Here is a 13861-nt window from a genome sequence, read left to right as displayed (position 1 = left end):
TTACACCTTGGGACATTGTTAGCTCTGTCCTTAACATTCTTTAAATTAGTTGTTAGGAAGGTAAGGGGAGTGCGAGGTGGATTCTGGTTCTGACCCATTTCAATGTATATCAATTCACACATAAGACCAGAGGAAAGGAGAAAAGTAATTACAATTGTCACAAAACGAAATAGCTGGTGCTTTCAGCAATTTGGGATATGACCACTACTCAAAATGACCCAAGGAGTAATAAAGCCCCACGGAATACTTTCGAACAAAACTTCTTGGGTGCAAGGGGTCACATCAGTTAAACGATACTCATGGACCACCCAAAGAACAGTGGATCTGGTGATGGGACGAGTGTCTCACTCATTTTCAGTTATCCCAGAGAGTCTTTAGCCTTTATTAGGAAGATACTTGTTGACTAAGGCCAGGGCACAGATTGACTTCTATCCAAAAGGCTCCCAGGCGACAGATGCCCAAGGGAGACCAATACAAGGGCTGACTCTGAGCCTGGAAGACGATTACCGGTTGCACCAATCACCCCAGGCTCCTCACCAAGAAATCACCTACTGGCTGGAAAGGTATCCAGAAGCATGGGCAGAGACTGGAGGAATAGGACTAGCAAAGAATAGACCAGCTCTATTCATTGACGTAAAGCCAGGAGCTGACCCAGTCAGAGTCTAGCAGTGCCCTATATCCATGGAGGCATGGGTGGGAATAACGCCCCACATTAGGTGTCTGCTAGAACTGGGTATACTGCGGCCCTGTCAGTCGGCATGGAACACTCCCCTGCTATCAGTCTGTAAGCCCCACTCCAATGAATATAAGCCAGTAGAGACTTAAGGGAGGTCAACAAATGGGTAATGGACATTCACCCGACTGTACCCAACCCCTACACACTCCTGAGCACCCTGCCTCCCTATAGGCAGTGGTACACAGTATTAGATTTAGAAGATGCCTTTTTCAGCCTACCCTTGGCAGCTAAAAGCTAAGATCTCTTCTCCTTTGAGTGGACAGATGTAGAAAGAGATATTAATGGACAGCTGAACTGGAAAAGACTTCCTCAAGGATTTAAAAACTCCCTACACTCTTTGACAAAGCCCTGCATGAGGACTTAGGTGAGGCTAGGGGAAGCCACCCTGGCTTGACTTTGTTGCAATATGTGAATGACTTATTAATTGCTGCTAAATCTGAAAGAGAATGCAGCCGAGGAATGGAGGATTTACTCCAGACTTTGGGAAGCCTTGGTTTCTTGAGTGTTGGCCAAGAAAGCTCAAATCTGCAAATCAGAGTTAACTTACCTGGAATATTTATTGAAAGGGGGGCAGCAGTGGCTTACAAAAGGAATAAAAGAAACTGTCCTTAAAATTCCAACACCCCAGTCTCAGCACCAGGTAAGGGAGCTTTGGGGCTCAGCAGGCGTTTGCTGTCTGTGGATTGCTGGGTTTGCGGAGTTGGCTAAACCCCTTTATGAGGCTACCAATGAAAAGCAGCTGTTTTTATGGATGAAGTAGGTTGAACAAGCCTTTGAACAGATAAAAATGCCTTATTGTCAACGTCAGCATTAGGACTCCCTGATACAAGTGAATACTTTTATTTGTATGTGGATGAACATAATGGGATTATGAAAGGAGTCCTAAGCCAATATCTAGGCCCATGGAGAAGACCAATAGCCTACTTTTCAAAGAAATTAGACTGGTGGCAGCAGGATGGCCACCATGCCTGAGAATGATAGTGGCTACTGCTCTAATGGTTAAAGATGCAAATTAACTATGGGACAGGAACTCTATGTGACCACGCCCATGCTATTGAGAGTGTGTTAAAGCAGCCACCAGATCGATGGCTCAGCATTGCCTGAGTAATCCATTACCAAGGACTGCTACTCACTCCTCTCAGAATTAATTTCCAGGTTCCCTCAGCTGTCAACCCAGTGATTTTTCTACCAGATCCAGACCTAGACATGTCACTACATGATTGCTCGGAGATCCTGGCGCAAGTCCATAATATCCAAGAGGACTTAAGAGATCAGCGTTACCAGATGCTGAACTCGTGTGGTTTACAGATGGGAGCAGCTTTGTTCATCAAGGACATAGGTATGCGGGAGCAGCAGTAGTGACTGAGAGTGATGTCGTTTGGGCCTAACCTCTGCCCATAGGCACGTCAGCCTAGAGAGCCGAATTAATAGCCCTGACCCCAAGCACTAACGCTAGGAAAGAATAAAAGACTAACTCTGTACAGTGTTAGTCGGTATTAATTTGCAATGGCTCATATACACAGCGTTATCTACAAAGAAAGAGGATTACTGACAGCAGAGGGAAAGTCCATCAAAAATAAAGATGAAATTTTGGCCTTAATCTCTGCTCTTTGGTTGCCTAAGAATTTGGCCATTGTTCATTTCCATGGACATCAAAAACGTAAAGATGCTGTGAGTAAAGGCAATAACCTGGCCCACAGAACTGCCCGGGAAGTGACAACACAAAAAGACTCTACAATGATGATAAACCTCCCAGACCCCGGTGCAAGAACTCTCCTGGACACTCCTACATATAACACAGAAGATTTAAAATGGATTGATCAACTAACAATGGCACAATGCCTGAATGTTTGATGGAGAGATTCTAAGAGCAACATTATCTTGCTAGAACAGTTAGGGAGTAAAATACTACTGAAAATGCATCGAGCACCCACATGGGTGCGAGGAAGATGCAAGACATGGTGAGAAATACTGGTCTAAGGGTCAAGAATAGTCATGCTAAAATAGAACAGATTGTCAGGGTCTGTGAGGCATGTCAGCTGACTAATGCAGGGAAAATTCAGGCAGGACCAGGCAGTTGGATAAGAGGAGATAGACCAGGAATCTACTGGCAGGTAGACTTCACAGAAATCAAACCTGGCAAGTATGGATATAAATATCTATTAGTTTTCCCTTTTCAGGATGGGTAAAAACCTTTCCTACAAAGTGTGAAACAGCACAGGTGGTGGCTAAGAAGTTTCTGGAAGAAATCTTACCCAGGTTTGACTTCCCTAGTATGATAGGATCAGATAATGGACCAGCCTTTGTGTCAAAGGTAAGTCAGAGACTTGCTAATGCTCTTGGGGCAGATTGGAAACTGCATTGCGCTTATAGACCCCCAAAGCTCAGGACAGGTAGAAAGGATGAATAGAACTATAAAAGAGACCCTGACCAAATTGACCATGGAGACTGGTGGTGAGTGGGTAACACTCCTTCCCTTTGCCTTATACAGAGTATGAAACTCCCCTTTGAAAATTTGTCTTTCCCCCTATGAAATTGTATTCGAAATGCCCCCTCCCATAATTCCTAATTTTCAGAGCAGTTTCTTAGGGAAGATGATGACTCTGAACTTTTGATCTCTCTCAGGGTCCTGTAGAGGACCCGCCTTTAGGTCTGGCCTACACTGAATGTGCTGTACGAGTCAGGCCCTCCACCGATCCCACATCACTTCTGCCACCGGACTGGGTCCTGGTGAAAAGACACTGACAGGAAAACCTGGAACCCCGGTGGAAAGGACCTTTGTGGTCATCTTGACGAATTCAACTGTCCTCAAAGTCAACGGCATCACTAGCTGGATCCAACATTTGCATGTGAAGCCTGCAGATCCCATAACCGATTTTGGAGAGAACCCAGAGTGATAAGTCTCACTTTCAAAAGACAATCCTTAAAGCTCAAATTGAGCCATAAAAAGACTAAGTCATGAAATGGTTGTTGACTTATAACTTACTTGGAAATTGTATTGAAATAATAGTGGGTGCCTGCAATCCTAATCGCCCATATAATTGGACTTGGATTATTAGTAATCATGTAATGGACAAACCATTCCCTCTGGCTGTGAAAGAGGGACCCTCCCTATGGTTTCGAGACAGGCTTACATTTAATTTGTGACAGCTCGCTGAGGGAGTATGGGAAGGACCTAGGCTTGTTGAGTGTAGACGGAGACACTGATATGTTTGCCCAGGGGAAGGAAGGACTAGTAATTGTGGAGGACAAGAGGACTTTTACTGTAAGAGCTGGGGCTGCAAAACAAGTACCTCAGGAAAATGGAAAGGAAAAGGATGAGACCTTGTTACTTTTACTAAATCAGGGCCAGCGGGCATCCAGTTTAATGGGATGCCTGTGCACCAACAAATTAGGGTTCCCCAGGATTCTGATGCCTGAGTGGAAGTTCGGTTCACAGACAAGGGCAAACAAGTCATAGGATGGGAATTAGGAAAGACTTGGGGACTAAGATTTTACCGATGTGGAGAGACTCACATTGACATACTTAGAAGTCTACAGGCAATAGCCACAGCTAGCTATTTCCCTTCAGTAATGGGAACAAACACTGTTTTAAGACCGGTTTCTGCCACAAAAGCCAAAGCAAGTGAAAAGAAAAAGCCCCAGGCTGTAGTGACCCCATCTCCTCTGAAAAGAGGAGACCCCATCAGGGAGAACATCACCTTGCTGGAGGATTCTCTATGGCAGCTGTTGGTTCAAACTTATAATGTAATCAAGCAGACCCGCCCTGATATTACCAAAACACGTTGGATGTGTTCTGATATGACACCCTCATTTTATGAGAGTATTGCAGTGGTACAGAATGTAACTAAAACAAGTAAATCATGCAGATGGGAATAAAAAGAGGCAAAATTTACCCTAAAGGCAGTTATAGGACAACGGTTATGTGTAGGACGAGTACTAATTTTACTCACTTACGTAATCAGACCCAAGAATGGACTCCTGAGGAAGGTTATTGATTACCTCCCCAAGATATTTGGTAGACATGTTCAACTGGCCTAACCCCCTTTGTGCACTGGAAGTTTTAAATAGGACCCACAGCTTTTGTGTCATGGTGCAACTCATCCCACGACTACTTTACAATTCTCTGGAAGACAAGATGATAAAAAAATGTCCGCAGCAAGCTACTGACCCCGAAAAGCTAAAATAGAAATAATAAATGCCGTGAGTATCAGGGCTCTAGTGGGCTTAGCTGCAGTAGGAACTCGAGTAGCATCCCTGGTTACTCAGAGAACACCCTACTCTAACCTTTGTGCTTCTATAGATGAGGATATAAAAAACCTGGAAAGTTCTCCAGCCTACCTTCAAAAATGTCATGATTCCTTACCTGAGGTGGCGTTACAAAACAGTCAAGGGCTGGACTTTTCTTACAGCAAGGAGGTCTATGTGCTGCCCTAGGGAAAAATGTTGCTTCTATGCAAATCACTCGAGTTGTTAAAGAATAAGGGAACAGCAAGAAGGATGGTTTGAATCATGGTTTAACTATTCCCCTTGGATTACTACATTAATATCCACTCTGTTGGGTCCCATTATCATTCTAGTGCTTGTGTTCACAATAGGGCCTTGTGTTGTAAATCGACTAGTGATGTGTGTTAAGAAACGAGTCAATACCATACAACTGATGGTCTTGAGAATGCCATATCAATTAATCCCTGATAAAAGACATAACGCAGGCCTGTAAGGACAATGATTAGCCTTTCAGGTGCATAATAGAAAGGGGGGAATGAAGAGTCTAAGACTTAAAGAGGCACAATAAAGAACTAAGTAACTCCATTACAGATTAGCAACCATCTTGTGAGGTACGGATTATAGAAAGAACCATGAATTTGACCCAGAAATGATATAGAAAAGAAAACAATTGCCAGGCAACTGAAACATATGTAATCCTTGGGCAAGCCACAGGAATTTTCTCTGGATACATCAACCAAACACTGGGTGTCTATACGAGACACGGTGACCCAGTGGCCAGGTGGTACCCGTCAATAACAAGTCAGTATTAATAATAACCAATCATGTATGTGTAGCTTAATTTGCTTAAAATATTAACCAATCATGTAATATCTCATGTAATACTCCCTTAAGGTTGTTTATTCAATACCATAAAAACTGTACTAATTCTATGCTCGGGACCTCTTAGTGTCACGGGTTACCGAGTGCATGGAGGACCAAGCTTGAACTTGCAAATAAACGACTCTTTTTTCACTTACATTGATCTTGGTCTCTGGTGATCTTTGGAGGGTCTCCAGTCCAGGTATAACAATGCCCTCCTGCTACTGTAGTGAAACCCACAAACAACTGCACAGCTGTGTTACCTGCTTTAGATTTTGAAATTTTCTTCCAGTAGCCCTAGTGGTTTGAGCCCAGATTTATGGGATAGTCACATAATACACAATTGCAAAGCACCACAATATACAAAGACAAAATGCAAAATGAGGTTCAATTTTTTTCTTTGTTGTTTCACTTTTTTCTTTCTTTTTTTTTTCCTTCATTTTTAATTGTGAAAATACAGTACAGAGGGGTTACCATTACATGGGCAAGGTAATGAGTACATTTCTTAACAAGCATTGTTGCCTCCTCTTTTGTTTCCCCTTCGCTTCCTTTCCCATGGCCACCCCAGTCCCCCTCCGCCAAAGTTGTAAAGTTCATTTTTCAACAAAATGGCTTGTACATCTTTTTATTCCAATGGGTCCACCTTTATTACTATTTAAACAATAAGTTTTTTTCGTCCCCCTCTACAAAGTATACCAACATCAAATACAGTGAAAACAGGGGTTATACTGTGGGGAAGAGACATACAAAGCAACAAAGAAATCATCTTATAAATATGTTAGAAAAAATCACAAGAAAGAAAAAACATTTGAATCCTTATTTTGGGCTCCATTTTGCCTAACATAAACTTATCTGACCGTTTCTGCTTGTCTCAGACAAATACTAGTTATTGCAAATAAGGGAAAACATGGGACCTATGTTTCTTGGGCCTGGCTTAATTCAGCCTTGGAACAAAACAAAAGAGTCATTTTTTTTCTTATTCATTGTCTTTTAAGGAGGTAGATCCTGTTTATTTCTCATTATTGTTGATATGACTTAAATAAATTTACCAGATTTTTCAAATAAAATAGAGAGATATAAAATGACATATTTAGTAACAAAATAAAGCTAAACATTTGAGTATATTTTTATTTAGTTCTGTTCTCAGTTATGCTGAAATAACATTGACATGAGACAAGCATATGTGTAAATTGACACGTATCAATCACAAAGAACTCTGGAATCTTTGGGCTTTGATTTCTATATCGTCACCTAGAAAACAAAATTATCACTTGCTTCATGTCTTAAGTAACATACTTAATACAAGTTTTATTAATTTTACCAATATATTTCATAATCTATGGAATTGATGCATTGCATAAGGATTTGATTTCTTATTTACACTGAATTAATATTAGGTTTATTTTATTTTTTCACACATAAAATAATGACATTCTTTTTTTTCGATTTCTTTAAAAATTTATTTATTTTTATTTAATTTTTTATTGTAAAGTATATAGAGAGGGGTTACAGAACTAAGGAAATAGTCTATTTCTTCTAAACAGTGTACCCTCTCCCTTGGTTTTTCCTGCTTTCCCCCCAACTCCCATCCTCCCACACAAGTTGTAAAATTCATTTCCAAAATAATGTTTTTTTGAGGATCACTGATGCATTTGTCCTTTATCTCACCATATCTGTGATTTCCATTCCCATCCCCAAATCAGATAAAGATAATGACATTCTTGAGGATAAAACATGCCTGTTTTTCATTTTGATTGCCAAAATTGAACTATAAGGCACTTTGAAAATTAAACTTTAAATCTGAACTAAAGCAAGATGTTCCATCACTTATCCAATTATTCCTATTGAGAGGTTAAAGTTTGAGGCAATGACCACCACGTGTTGCCTCCTGAGCCTCAGTACTCCCAGGAAGACTTGGAGTGGATAAAGAAAATTCCCATGGCCTATAAACCCCTAGACACAGAAGGAAACAAAGACTGGTGGAAAATTGGGGAGGGAACTCGAACAATGCAGGGCTTGCTCTGACACTCAGAGGTAAAAATTAGGCAAGGAAATCAACTCATTGAGGACATTGTTAAAAATTGTAAAGCCTGTCAGCTCACCAATGCCCCCAATCAACCTGTTACAAAAGGAGCTAGCCTCCGTGGAGATAGGCCAGGTGTGCATGGGAAGTAGACTTCACAGAAATTAAAACTGATAAATTTGGATATAAATATTTGCTAGTTTTTGTAGATACTTATTCAGGATGGGTTGAAGCCTACCCAACAAAGCATGAGACTGAGAACGTGTTGACTAAGAAGATCCTGGAAGAAATCCTACCCAGGTATGGCTTCCCATCCACCATTGGGTCAGACAATGGACCGGCCTTCGTCTCAAAAGTAAGTCAGGGAATAGCCGCGGTACTGGGGACGGATTGGAATTTGCACTGTGCTTATAGACCCTAGAGTTCAGGGCAGGTAGAAAGAATGAATCGGACTCTAAAAGAGACTAAATTGGCCTTGGAGAGTGGTGCAGACTGGATTTCGCTCCTTCTTTTTGCCTTGTTTAGAATAAGAAATTCACCCTATCGGCTTGGCTTTACTCCTTTTGAGATAATGTATGGACACCCTCCACTCATTATCCCTAGCCTTCAGACTGAATTGCTTGTTGATTTGGATGATACTGAATTTCTGTGTAAGCTTGACTATTTACAGCTGGTGCATAAGAGTATGGGGCCCCAGCTTAGAGTATTATATGATTCTGCTTCTATTCATACTCCACAATTGTTTAAACCAGGGGACTGGGTGTTTGTTCAAAGGCACAACTTGTGATCTCTGGAACCATGGTGGAAGGGACCTTACATGGTGCTACTGGCTACACCTACTGCCCTTAAGGTGGATGGCATTGTTGCTTGGATCCACTGTTCCCACACCTGACCAGCTGACCCCTTTGTCTTGGACAACCGTGGGGAAAGATGGGAAGTCTCCAAGCATCCTACCCAACCACTCATGAAGAAAAGAAAAATGGACTGATTGTTATTGGTATACTCGTTCAAGATCAAGAACTGTTGGAGTTTAGTTTTGGGCCAGAGCCACAAGATTGTGGCTCAGGACCATAAGTCAAGGGGGGGAATGAAAGGTTAAAGTTTGAGGCTGTAATCAAAACACCTGGTTGATTGTGTGCCTATATAAGACCTGCAAATCCTTAGCTTGGGGCTCTCCTCCTGGGTCCCGCTATGTCAGAGTGTAGGAAGAGGCCCAAGCTGCAGCCCATTTAAATAAAACAGCTGTATAGTCTGACTCTTTGTGGTCTTTTTTGAGGGATCCTGCAACCTTGGCATTACACTATAGACTTGAATATAACTTAGTTTTGAATGGTAGGAAATTCATATTATATCTACTCTCTATAAAATATTTAAGAAATAAATGATCATGATAATATTAATTTTTTCCTTCAAGTAGAAAGAAAGAACCTCACTATAGATGACAAAAACTTGAATGGAGATGCCATAAAGTTTATGAAAAATTCAAGTCATTATGAGTTAGATGAAATAGTCATTTTTGAAGGTCACAAAATGAAATCTCTTGAAGCTTCCTTATCTGTTAAATAAAATGTATTTACACTCAAAATATTTGATTCATCTCTCCAGCAATGGTATAACCAAACCACCTCCATGCCAAATAGTTTCTCTGATTAATTCAAGTCAATATTTAGGAACAGATGTTATTGAAATCTGTAGAAATATCTACCCACCACTCTAGAAATTAAATCTGAAGTCATAAAGGGTTGGGATTAATAATTAGCTTTCATTATGTTACCTTAAAGAAGTGAACCCTTTGAAGTGGGCATAGTTGTAGAGATTTGGTCACTGAGAACTTGTGATCAAAGAGGATGTTAAGATCAAAGTCCTTTCCTCCTCTTCCTTCTTTTTATTCTCTGTTTCCTTCTCCTTCCCCTTCTCCTTTTCCATTTTGCTCTCTCTCTTCCCCTCCTCTTCTTTTTCCCTCTCCCACTCCTATTCTGCCTCTTCTTTACTTCCTGGCTTCCATGAATACATACATTCCATCACATGTTCCTGAAATAGGGTACTGTGCCACCACCAACCAAAAGCAAGGAGGATAAGAAACATGTACTGAAATGTATAAAATCAGAAGCCAAGGTTAATCTTTCCCCAATTTAAGTTAATTTTATAAAGTATTTTGTCATATTGATCTGAGACTGACACAGCATGCTCTCACTTATTATAAGGGATAAGATTTACTAGAAAAAATCTGACCAACATCACCCTAATAAATTATTGATTAAATTAATATTATATTAGGAAAAATCTACTTTAAAGTGCCAGATATACTTCAATAAGAGACAAAAAAATCACGTCTATGGTTTACTATGAAAAGACAATAGAATTCAATCTATTCCTCAAGGAAATTGACCTGTATTTGGTGTATTGTCAATTTCATAAATGATGTAAGAAGACTGAAGAACACATTTCAACTCAATCTGTGTGATATAAAATTTACTCTGTCCCCTGTATTCTATCTATGTCTGGTTCCCAAAATGATTTGTATTCTTATTCTAAACATATTTTTAATTAACTTTATGTAATTGCATGGGAGTTGCTGTTTGACAAAGCAGTTTATGAATAGTGTTTAGTGAGGTTTTTTTTTTTTTTTTCTGTTTTGTCTTCTGAGGTTTGAACTCTGGGTCTGGGCGCTGTCCCTGAGCTCCTTTGCATGAACATTAGAACTCTATCACTTGAAGCATAGCAGCAGTTTCAGATTTTTCTGAGATTAAATTGGAGATAAGAATCTCACAGACTTTCTTGCCTGGGATGGCTTCAAATCACAATCCTCAGCCTCCTGATTATTGAGGCTCACAGGCGTGAGCAGCTAGTGCCTGGCTTATACAATGAGCCTTTTTTTTTTTTTTTGGTAGTCCTGGGGCTTGAACTCAGGGCTTTGGCAATGCCCAAGAGCTTCTTTTCCTCACTCTAGCACTCTACAACTTGTGTCATATTGCCAATTCCAGCTTTTAAAAAATTATTTAGTACTGAGGAGTCAAACCCAAGGCTTCACACATGCAAGGCAAGCAGTCTACCACTATGCCACATTCCATGGCCAATACAATGCACCTTGATGATCATTATCCCTCATTCTACTCAATCCTATCTCATCCCTCAATTTGCATAATTTTGTAGAATATTCACTGACTTGCAATGTCATATACAGTCACTCAGAGAATATATACTGATTATACTTTATTGATAGTTTTATTCATCAACATTCTAAAGTTATGCATTACAGAATTCTGGGATTTTAAATTCTAAATTTTCACACACTACTATTCAGATTTACACACTACTACTATAAAAATTTTTCCTAAGGTTAATGCAAATGCACTCTGTAATTCTTCAATAAAGTACAATGATTCTTAAAATGTTAAAGAGTTGGAGTAAGAACATCAGCTTCAGTTCTAGAACATTTTATCATCACTACCCTCTCAAAATACTCCAATATTTATTAATAGTCACTTCCTGTCATCATTTCAACCTACCTCCTCTAGAGCAGCTATTATTTCATATTCTACCTCTACAGATGTGCCAATTTTAAAAAGCTCACATTATTATAAAATGTAGTCTATCCATTTCTCCCATGTAATATTTCTGTTTCCAAAGTAAGACCATGAAAATTTTTCTCATGGATGGAGTATATTGTTTTGTATGCATGTGAATAATTATATAACATCCTCAATGGACATTTCAATATTTTATTATATGTTATTGTAAAAGGTTTTGCTATGTATATTCCTGTAAATGTTTCTCATTTGATATATGTTGAAATATATTTTGTATATACAATTATGATTCAAAATGCTGGATCAAATTGGGCATCGGTGGCGTATGCCTGTAATCCTAGCTACTCAGGAGGCTGAGATCTGAGGATTACGGTTCAAAGCCAGCCTGGGAAGCAAAGTCCGTGAGACTCTTATATCCAATAAACCACTAGAAAACCGAAGTGGCACTGTGACTCAAGTGGTAGAGCGCTTGCCTTGAGCTGTAGAGTGCAGGGACAGTGCCCAAGCCCGGAGTTCAAGCCCCACGACTGATCAAAAAGGAAACAAAAAATACTCTGGATCATAGAGGCAACTCTATGTGTAATATCTTAAAGATTGCCAGTATGTTTAACAAACTGACTGTATCATTTTAAGTGCCAAGGACCAATGTATAAGAATTCCAATTTCTACATAGTGGTTGTGCAGTGCAATCTCATTGTTGTTTCTATTTCCACTAATCTCTATATGTATGCAATTTCTAGGTATATAATGATACTTCCATATGTTCCTTGGTTGTTGTTATATTAATATAGAGATATGTATTTCATTTTTTTTGATAATTTATTCACGATGGTTAATTTTTTTCATTGGTATTAATATGCTCTTAATATATTTCTGATTCAAGTGTTTTAAGTAAATGAATATGTATACACACTATGTATACATGTGCATATATTCATATTTATATGTGTATACGTACAAATACCTATATATGTATACATATACGAATATACATATGTGTATATGCATATATACAGGCATATATGTATATTATTATTTTCATTTCTCTGTAAATTATCATTTTACTTTATTTGCCAAACATGTCCTTTATTGATTTTACTTTATTTTATTTTATGGTTAAGATGTACAGAGGGGTTACAGTTACATGAGTAAGGCAATGAATATATTACTTGTTGATCATTGTTACCCTTTCCCTTCCTTGTTGTTGTCCCACTATCCCTTCCCTCCCCCAGCTCTCACATTCCTATCTCCCCACCCCTCACTGCATGAAGTGGTAAAGTTCATTTCCAATATACTGTCTTCTGAGTATGTTGCAATGTGTCATCCTGTGTCCTTGTTTCACAGTTTTGTAATTCTCCTTCCCCTCCCCAGATTATACATGTATATACAAGATGCAGGATACCATAACTGAGTACAGTGACAACAGGGGATATGCCATAGGGGAAAGAACATACAAAGGAAACAACAACAAAAATGAATAAAATGGCATTGTACATTTACAACAGTAACAATAAAGACAGAACACTCAAACATGTCCTTTATTATCGAGGTAATTATTACAGTTAATATTCTTATCATTTTTGGAACTTTGCAAAATGTTTGGTAGCATTCAGTGTGGACTGATATGTTCAATTTTTGTTAAATCTATCTACTCATAAGGTATCTGACAGCTCTCTTCTAAAGCAAAAAAGGCAGTCTTCTACAGCTTGGTTCCAAACCATTTGTATTTTTTCCTTGTACTAAGAATACTGACTGAAGCCTGGTGCTGGGGGCTCACACCTATAATCCAAGCTACTCAGGAGGCTGAGATCTAATGATCGCGGTTCAAAGCCAGCCTGGGCAGAAAAAGTCCATGAGACTGGTATCACCAATAAACCACCAGAAAACTGGAAGTGGTGCTATGGCTCCAGCCTTGAGCTGAAGAGCTGAGGGAAAGCACCTAGGCACAGAGTTCAAGGCCCACGACCACCACCACCACCAATAACAACAACAAAAAGAATACTGACTCAAAAAGCAAAAGTATTAATCAGTCTTAAAGTTAAGCTCAAGTCTAACATTGTGGTATTATCTTAGATGCCAACAGCCTTCTCATCTAATGAGCCATGTGTTCTCAGAATGTTAACCAGATTTCTTAGTTTATTTACACAGTTACTGTAAGTATGTATTTTATCATCTATCTTTCATTTCACCACAGAATCTGTATATATCCTTTATGTCATACTTGAATACAAATGCCTTTGGAAGATATTTATTAATTGATGTATATTAATTGTATGAAGAAATCTTATTGAAATACTTTACACTCTCATATTGATCAAGGGCCTGATTAACCTGTTTTTTTTCTCCATTCTTATTGCCCTTTATCTTTCAACTGTTTTCTGTGAATTTCTTTCTGCTACCTTCACACATCGTCAAAATTATTAAAGTGCTGTTCACCCACTGTCATTGAAAATTATACAATGCTGTATATAAAGGCAAAAATCA

The 13861-nt window shown here is 39.2% G+C and overlaps 1 pseudogene; it reads left to right on the top strand.

Annotated features, from left to right (window-relative positions):
* Nucleotides 1-213: 213 nt before the first annotated feature.
* LOC122121603 lies at nt 214-2590 on the top strand (annotated as a pseudogene).
* The last annotated feature ends 11271 nt before the right edge of the window (nt 2591-13861 follow it).

This window comes from Dipodomys spectabilis, unplaced genomic scaffold (genome assembly GCF_019054845.1).
Source record: "Dipodomys spectabilis isolate Male_0828 unplaced genomic scaffold, ASM1905484v1 ptg000191l, whole genome shotgun sequence".
Lineage (NCBI taxonomy): Eukaryota > Metazoa > Chordata > Mammalia > Rodentia > Heteromyidae > Dipodomys > Dipodomys spectabilis.
Note: the sequence above shows the minus strand (reverse complement) of the source record. Positions and strands in the feature narration are given on the sequence as shown.